The following is an 8,868-nucleotide window of genomic DNA, read 5'->3' on the forward strand; positions in this document are numbered from 1 at the left end:
TACAGAATGCAATAATTTCAGGATATTGATAGATTTATTAATAGTATGATAAGAATGAAAACAATAACATTCATTACATGTAGTAATATAAATACTCAAGAATTGGTAAAAATGTAGTCTATAAAATTAAATAATATATAGACATCTCTGGCACTCTCTCTCTCTCTCTCTCTCTCTCTCTCTCTATATATATATATATATATATATATATATATATATATATATTAGTGTAATACTATCTGGATGTCAATCTGTTCTCATTTTTTCAACCGCTGGGGCTCAATCTCAGGTACTCGGAACTGCCTGTCAACTCAATTTGCCACAGGATGGCTGGCTGACACTCACCCATTCATGAATTGGGCCTTGTAGGCCGTGAGTTCAGATGCCAGCATTCCCAAAAAATGAATCGTGTAGTAAGAAGCTGATGGTGACACAGGTTTTCCTTTTCAGTGAATGTCCTGGGTGTCAGGAAGTATGTGCAATACATATGCAAACTTATATCCTATGTAATCAATGTAATCACTGTTCTATGTGTCATAATACTCAATAAAATGAGCAGTCAATACATGAATAAAACAAAAAATAAAATAAATAACTATACTGAATGCAATATGGAATCAACATATGTCTATAAATATAAATCATATATTTAAAATGTACACAAATACGATGTTTTCTAGCGGTGGGCATCGATTTCAGGCGAAAGGAACAGACTTGAATTTCTTGAATTCAAGGAGGCAAGCTTCCCCTTCCCACACAGTGAAACAGCAGGATTACCTAGACCATGAGTTCAAATCCCAGTCCTGGCAGGAAAAAAATGGCATCTCCATGCTATGTGATGCCCAATTCGTAGGTATTTCATTTGGCCTCCATTTAATGTGATTGTTTAAATGCTTCATAAAGTATTAATTATTATCGACCAGTGTCTTGTAATGTAATTGTGTATAATTTTATCCTCGAATCATTCAAGTACTGCCCATTTAATCATGACATACATCACATTCCTTTGGTAATCATATGAATAGGAATGAGTTTCATAAGATCTCCTGCCATTTGTTGGTGGCAGGACCAGGATTCAAACTGTGGACTCCAGCTCCTACCACTCAAACCTGAGGATAGGTAACTCATAGGTCTGTCCAAGAACATCAGCAAAACCAATGATTATCCAGGCATCAGTGGCTCTCAGCAGTCCTCCTTAAAACTTACAAGGCTGTGAATGAAGGATCATGGTCAAAGTCACCGTAGGCAGGAAAGTCCTTGAGACTCTTGTCCAACTTGTGCCAAGTCGTGTGGCTCCAGTGGTTAGAGAGCTAGCCTTGATCAAAAGCAACTCACAGATTGTGCCCAGATCCTGAGTTCAATGTCTGGGAACAAACAGCCATACACAACAATCAGTGCAGCCATCCTGCTAAAGCAGGTCACCCACTTGTCCCCAACTGGCTTGGACAGAGTTCCGGGAAAAAGGGGCTGCCATCCTTTTCAACTCCACCCATTCTGCCTGCATCACAGGATTCCAGCCACACCCCATTGTTTCATAGTTCTTTCTGACCAATGGGATACAAGAATGGTGTCCACGCCCACATTCCATCCTGCCCAGTTGCACTTTGATTCCCTCTGTTTGTTGACACCACTACCAGCAGTTGAGGAAGGTAGAGGTGGCTGAGTGGTGAGCAAGAGGCTCAAGGCCTAGGAAGAAAGGTCTTCCTCAGGCCCATCATGTGCCTGCCTGAGCCCTGACTCTTCCCCCCACTTCCCCATGGAGCAGCCTTTCAAACCTGGTGCTGTGGGCTCAGAACCATGGTTTCTTCAGACAATGGTGCAATGGTGTGCCACGAGCCATCTTGCTGCCCTGACCTGGTCCTGGCTCCCCTGTCCTCTGCTCAGGGCCTGAGTTTCTGTCATGACTCTGCCATTGCTGCTTGCCCCACCTGGAGCTGCTGCCAACAGCTTTTGCCAGCAACACATGTGAGTGGCTGCCACACAGCCCTGCAACCTGCGACCCTATATCCCCTCCCCTCCAACCCGGACCAGAGTCTCCCCTATGTCCCACAGTCTGGCCCACGCCCTGCCACAAATGTGCCCCAGGGGTGGGGCTGGGTGTTGACCCGTGGATCCCATCCCCATCCCCAGCGGCCTGTGTCCCAGGAAACGGAGAGATGCAGGGTTGGGTGAGGAGTGGGCACCACAGATCCCCTGGCCTGGAGCAGTGGGAGCCACACTGCCACACATGTGCGCCCTTCCTCTCCTTGGTGGAAACCCAGTGGATTTAGAGTTGGGGAGCAGCAATGCTCCACCTACGTTCTGGGGTCTTTTTATTTTTTTTTTCTGGGGATGGGAGGTGTTGGATGCAGAAGATGGACACCCTTGCTGTGTTAGCCCTTGTGTTCTGTGCTCGGTCAACCTTTCTCCTGAAAACAGAGAGAACAGAGATAGACATAGACAGAGAGACAGAGAGACAGAGAGATCATCTTTTTCCTTGTGCAGCCTGACTGTGCTCAGGTGAGTGATCAGTTGGCAAATTTCAGGTGCTGCATGGATGAGTCTTCTGTCACCGGTCTGGATGTGTGTGTGTGTGTGTGTGTGTGTGTGTGTGTGTGTGTGTGTGTGTGTGTGTGTGTGTGTGTGTGTGTGTGTGTGTGTATTGTGAGTGTGTGTGTGTATGTGTGTGTGTGTGTGTGTGAAGAAGTGGGTTGTAACAAGGAGGCTGAATGCTTTGGTAACTTCTCCCTGCTAACATTGGGGCATGTATGGGCTTCACAGCTGAAGTCTGGGGGCCCGGAAGGGTGAGAGGCTTGAAGGGGACACAGCACTGTTTAATTACAAGAACAAAGGATCTGTGTGCAATGGAGCTGTGTACTCCCTTGGGCCTGGTTGGTGGCAGTGGGAGCTTGGGAGGACCTGGGAATGTGGTCTACAGGGGATGGCTTCCCAGGGGGACAGAGAGCATGACTAACACTTAGTAAGGATATGAGTTCTGCTAGTATGGAGTGCAACAGCATTGATCAGACTCTGGGTCTTCTCATCATGACGTCTTACGGTTGAGGCCAACCCTATTATAAATCTTGAGCTGTGATCTTCAGATCTCAGTGTACTGAGTACCTAGGATTATAGGCATGCGCCTCTGGCACTGGGACACTTGTTCTTTTTAGTATATTAGGCTTAGACCTCAAGGCCTTAGGCTTGCCAGTCAGGTCTTCTACCATGCAAGTCAAGCTTTTCTGTCTTGGGCATTTCTGAGATGGAGAATTAATATATGCTCAGCCTGGCCTGGATCATGGTCTTCCTATCTGTGACAGGCATGAGCCACCAGGCCTGCTCTTCTGTAGTTGGGATGGTAGACATGTAGTGCCACGCTCAGTCATTGGTTTAGATGGACTGTCCCAAACTCAGTCAACGGCAGCCCATTCTTGACCAGAGGTGAAGCGATGAGTTGGACCTCGACCATTGGACTTCAATCTCCTCATGGGATAGTTGTGAGGAAACAAAGGATTAATACAGAGGGATCTCTGGAGCAGGGACAGGCACACAGGGAGGGGCCATCTGATACTGTTCTTGGCAATTCTGTGAGCATGAGATAGGAAGATACCCGGAAAGATCCCAGATGGTGTGTGTTATTAATGGTGCAACGTGAATGGGATTGTGAACCAAAACATGGCTCTCTTTCTTTATTACCCTATCCCCATGAGTAACGGGATCCTTCACTTTGTTCAGTTTTGAACATGGTGAAACTGAGGCACAGAGAAGCCAGGTGACCTACTAATGACCCCAGCTGACAGGAAGCTCAGCCTGACATCTCTGCCATGCTACCTAGGACAATGGGTGCTATTCAGTCCACTTCTTGTGGTGGGAAATCCACTTATTTCAAGTCATGTGGCTTGAACTTTGGGCCTGGGGCAGCTCCCCGAGCTCCTTAGCTCAAAGTTTGCACTCTACCACTTGAGTCACAGCACCACTTCCAGTATTCTGGTGGTTCTTTGGAGATAAGAGTCTAACAGGTGTTCCTTCCTGGGCTGGCTATAAAGCACGATCTTCATCTCTCAGCCTCCATTGTACTTAGGATTATAGGCCTGAGCCACTGGCACCTGGCTTAAGTGTAATTCTGACCTTCTTTCTTTCCCTTTCTTTCTCAGGACCTGATTCAATGGGTGCTGGAGGAGTTGTCCCAGCATCCCCATGTGGTTTGAACCAAGGTGGCCCTCTCATTCTGGAGGTAGGCTGTGGGTCAGGAGCTGTCTCGCACAGTCTATTGTACCAACTCCATGAGGTAAGTCCCTCTGTGAGCTGGCTACAAGGTGACAGTTATCCATTGTCCATCTAGTCTTACTGGACTCAGTACTGTGTTCAATGCTCTTTTCTACCAAAAATTTCTGGTTAAAATTATGATACATAGTTACAGAATGAAAATGTAATGCCATCCTAAGAAAGTCATTTAGGGTTCTGGGAATGTGGCTGCATGATACGGTGATTGCCTAGCATGCATGAAACCCTGGGTTCAATTCTTCAGTACCACATAAATGGAAAAGGAAATACTGGAAGTGGTCTTGTGCCTCAAATGGTGGAGGGTTAGCCTTGAGGGAAAAAAAAAAGCTGAGGAATAATTCCCAAGCACTGAGTTTCAGCCCCCGGACTGCCAAAACAACAGCAGCAACAACAACAACAATGAACATTTAGTTAGTAAATGCAAAATAAAGAACCCATACTTGGAATATATAATTGCTCCTTCCATACTGATACCTGACAATAGCTCCTAATTCATGTACTTTACCTGTGTTAGGATACTTTGTTGAAAAAAAATGTTATGTTCATTAGGTCACAGTAATTAATTCCAGGAATGTGCTTAGAAGTCAGGTGAAGATTCTGGAAATTCAAACATTGCAAGCTTTTGTATGTGGTCACTGCTAATCACAATGAGAAGGGTTGTCTAAGTGAGATTTGGAAAGTCTTTTGGCAAGTCATCACACCAAAAGGGCAGAGGCTAATTAACAGTTGTGACAGAAGAGAAGGAATAATTCCAGATGGAAGAAAACATGATAGTAACTAAGGTATAGCAGAAACCTTTCTAGGGATCCATTTTTGGTAATTGAAGAACTAGTTATCAACTAGGCTTATTCTTCATTGCCTTTAGCATTCAAAATCTCCTAGGCTTGTTCTTAATCTCTATGTGATAAATGTATCTCCTTCTATGCTGTTCTTTCATACCTGATCTCCTTTGCTTTCTAAAAATCTGTCTTTCTATATTTCTCTATGAACATTTTCTGATACCAAATACACCGACAAAGATGAAAGGATGCTAATGTAAGAGTCCCATAGCTCATGAGTCATTAATGTAACAAAATGGGAAAGGAGGACATATTTATTGCTACCTCAATTCTGAAAAGCTTCAATGTCACATCATTTGGTTCAAATTTCTATTCTTTGTCTACATAGTGACATTAAGTGCACATAAATGCAAATATGAGCCGGGTGCTGGTGGCTCATGCCTGTAATCCTAGCTACTCAGGAGATTGAGACCAGAGGATTGTGGTTCAAAGCCAGCCTGTTCAGGAAAGTCCATGAAACAATTATCTTCAATTAACCCCAGAAACCCGGAATTGGTGCTGGAGCTAAAGTTGTAGAGTGCTCAATTGTGCTGAAGAGCTGAGAGACAGTGGCCAGGATCAATGTTCAATCCTCACAACCAACAAAAATTGCAAATATGGCTTTAAATTTCCCCCAAAGGAATGATGAAGTCAATAGTAATCTTCCCAAATGACTTAGTAGTGCACGTACTTTTGCTGAGTTATTTGTTATGGATTCTTTGCTAAACATATTCTCTCGTTAAAAATTGTCAAGTGGTAGCTTTATAATAAACTTCATCTAATATTTCTTGTTTCAAAAGAGAAGTCCATACAGTTGATGTCACTGAGCTTTTTACTGTCTTAGTTCAAAGGCAACCCGGGCAAGAGAGTCTGTCAAAATCTTATCTATAATTAAACACCAAAAAACCAGAAGTGGAGTTTTGGCTCAAGCAGTGGCTCAAGTGGGCCAGCTAGGAAAGAAAGACAACTGTTCAGGGACATGGGCAACTCTCTAAGTTCAAGCCCCAGAACCAGCACAAACTAAACAAACTAGCAAACAAAACAAACCCTGGGTATTTCTTTAGGACTCTCCTTAAAATAGTGGTAATCCAAGAAGAGGCTGCTTTTGCTGATCATAATCACTGGATCCTGATTTTTTGGAATCCTTATTGCTATGGAAAACTCAGGACCAAAAGAAGTTCTGTGTTTATGTTTAAGTGTTCAATACAATATAGAAGACTCTACAAATAAGAAAACATTGAAACAATAAAGCCAAGTCCAGTATGTAGATTTGTGGGAGTGATATAGAGAAAGCATTACTGCTAAGTGGAACATGAAGCATGAGGCCACTCACTTTCTAAATCACACTTGCTAATCACCTAAATGTGCAAAAAGGAGAATGGAAGAATGATTCTGTTTCCAATGCAAGTCAGATATAGAATAGACTTGATTGGAAAAAAAGAGTCCATCTTGAGAGAACAGGAATTACACTAGCAATGAACCTGGTGGTTAAGATCACATTTCTTTTTCTTTTCTTTTCTTATATTCCTTTTTGTTGTTGTTGTTGTTTGTGGCACTTGAAATATGGGAAAGGGCGCTGTCCCTCTGAAACGCAACCCAAGGCTAGTGCTCTTCCACTTGAGCCACAGTGCCAATTCCAGGTTTCTGGTAATTATTGGAGAAAAGAGACTCCAGGACTTTCCTACCCGTGATGGCTTCAAAGCCCAATCCTCAGATCTCAAAACAACTTGGTTTATGATCACATTTCTAACAGTTTACACTCAGGATATGTAAGGTATATGTTCATCTATCTTCATATGAATTCTTGAGTTAAAAATCTTAGCTACAGGTTAGACTTTACACTCACAAAAGTGTTTGAAGTTTAAAAGTTGATACTCCTGGAAAAATAAAACCTAAGAATGTAAAGAAGTCTGGGAAGTTCAATTTGCATCGAGCTTAGACATTATAGGCTTTGAGACACTACCTATAGTTAACCAGCCAAAACCTGGAATACCAGTCACGAGCAAGATTGCTGAATAACAGCTTTAGGTTTTTGCATACATACATACAGACATACACATACACACAGAGGCACTTATAGGTGCACACAAAAATACACAAATGAAACAACTCTCAGAATATGTAAAAAACTTAGAAAATAAGTCCTGAGTAAGACTAGAATCAAGTGATAATTTTTAATATTAGAAACCCTTCAAGTGAACTTTCCCCCAGAAGTTGAGAATATTACATAGGTGGTGACCAGAGATAGTAAGAGAGTCAAGCAATCATTATTAACGGTTTATTATCCATGGTGGAATTAATCAGGGAACCCTGCAGGTGCATCTGAAAATGTTCATATCCAATGTCAAATGTTAAAACATCTTTCAAAATAGTACATAAACAGTCTGAGCAGTCAGTCTAGTGGATAAGATCATAGGAGAAGTTCAGAATTGCTAGTCTGCTTCTAGATTAAATAAAAAAAACTATGGCAGGGCAATGTGCTACAAGCCTGGAATTCTAGCACTCAGACAGGAGGTTAGAGAGTGGAATCATATAACGATACCTTCCCTGGACCAAGTAGAATAATTTTGTCTCAATAAAACTAATCAAACAACAAGAAAGGAATACACAGTTAGAAGTTTGGGCTGATTTTTTGTCATTGTTTTGAGAAGTCAAGTTTCCTATTGAATGCAACTCATATACATCCTCACTTATGTTTTAAATGCTCTCATCATTACAGAACATTCCTAGATGAAAAATAGTTCATGATTCCCACCAAAAAATTTGGGAAAGTAAGTAAGCCTGATTCTGCTGGATTCCAAATAAATGTTGGATTACAAAAGCTTAAGTCTGGAGAAATAGCAAAGTTCGTCTAATGTAAGACTTTGTAGACTTTGTTAAATTTGAATTTACATTTAAAATATATTTTTTGGTTTTGTTTGTAATTTCATATTCTATAAGATACTACAAAATTCTTTTTAAGTAAAGGGATTAAGTGAAAATTCACAAATGACTCTGGCATTCTATTTGCCTATATATTCTTTCAAGAGAGTTATAATTAGAACATAGTTAATAGATAATTCACACAGTTTCATGTATACCATGTTAATGTGAATAATCTAGACAGAGTTGCCAACAAATGGATGACATTAATTTATACATTTAGAAAAACCAATGTTTTAAGGGTTTGGTTTAATAGCGTATGAAGAGAGTAATTGTGTGACATCTACTTTCTTCTACATATATGTAATACAGGAAGCCATTTCCTTATTTATGTGCCTCTGTATACATGGAGAAAATGCTAGGTATGGGGTTTGTTTTCAGTTTTGTTTTTGTTTTATTGGTTTGTCCTGGAGCTTAAACTCTTGGCCTGGACAATGTCTCTGAGCCTGTTTATGCTCAAGGCTCGTGCCCTACCACTTCAACCTCAGTGCCACTTGAGTCTGGCTTTTGTGGAGAAGATTTTTGGAGATAAGATTCTAAGAAACCTTCCTGCATGGGTGGGCTTTGAACCATAATATTCCTATCTTTGCATCCTGAATAACTATGATAGTTAAAAAAAGTATAAATGTAAATAATATTTGCATGTGTTCTGATCTGAAGAATACAAGTGGAGGAAAAATGATCCAGCTCAGTTTGTTGTGGAGTTCTTTTCAGAACAAGGAGGGCCTCACATTAGCAGAGGTGTAGTATTTTTTCAAAATAGAGATAAGGTATTCATGATGTGAATTAAGGAATTTTAGGTGCCCCTTACCAGTTGGAAACTGTTGGGATAGGATGACTTTATGGCATCAATCTTGAGATAGGTGGT

General features: G+C 41.5%; 1 long non-coding RNA gene across 1 annotated transcript; it reads left to right on the forward strand.

Moving 5' to 3' along the window:
• Positions 1–1,672: 1,672 nt before the first annotated feature.
• On the forward strand, positions 1,673–7,860 carry LOC138814789 (uncharacterized). The gene is made up of 4 exons (XR_011368093.1): positions 1,673–1,965; positions 2,419–2,499; positions 4,131–4,264; positions 7,798–7,860. It is a non-coding gene; the product is annotated as an uncharacterized lncRNA (long non-coding RNA).
• Positions 7,861–8,868: the final 1,008 nt, after the last annotated feature.

The sequence above is a fragment of the Dipodomys merriami genome, unplaced genomic scaffold, assembly GCF_024711535.1.
Source record: "Dipodomys merriami isolate MVZ:Mamm:240054 unplaced genomic scaffold, mDipMer1.0.p SCAF_611, whole genome shotgun sequence".
NCBI classification, from domain to species: Eukaryota; Metazoa; Chordata; class Mammalia; order Rodentia; family Heteromyidae; genus Dipodomys; species Dipodomys merriami.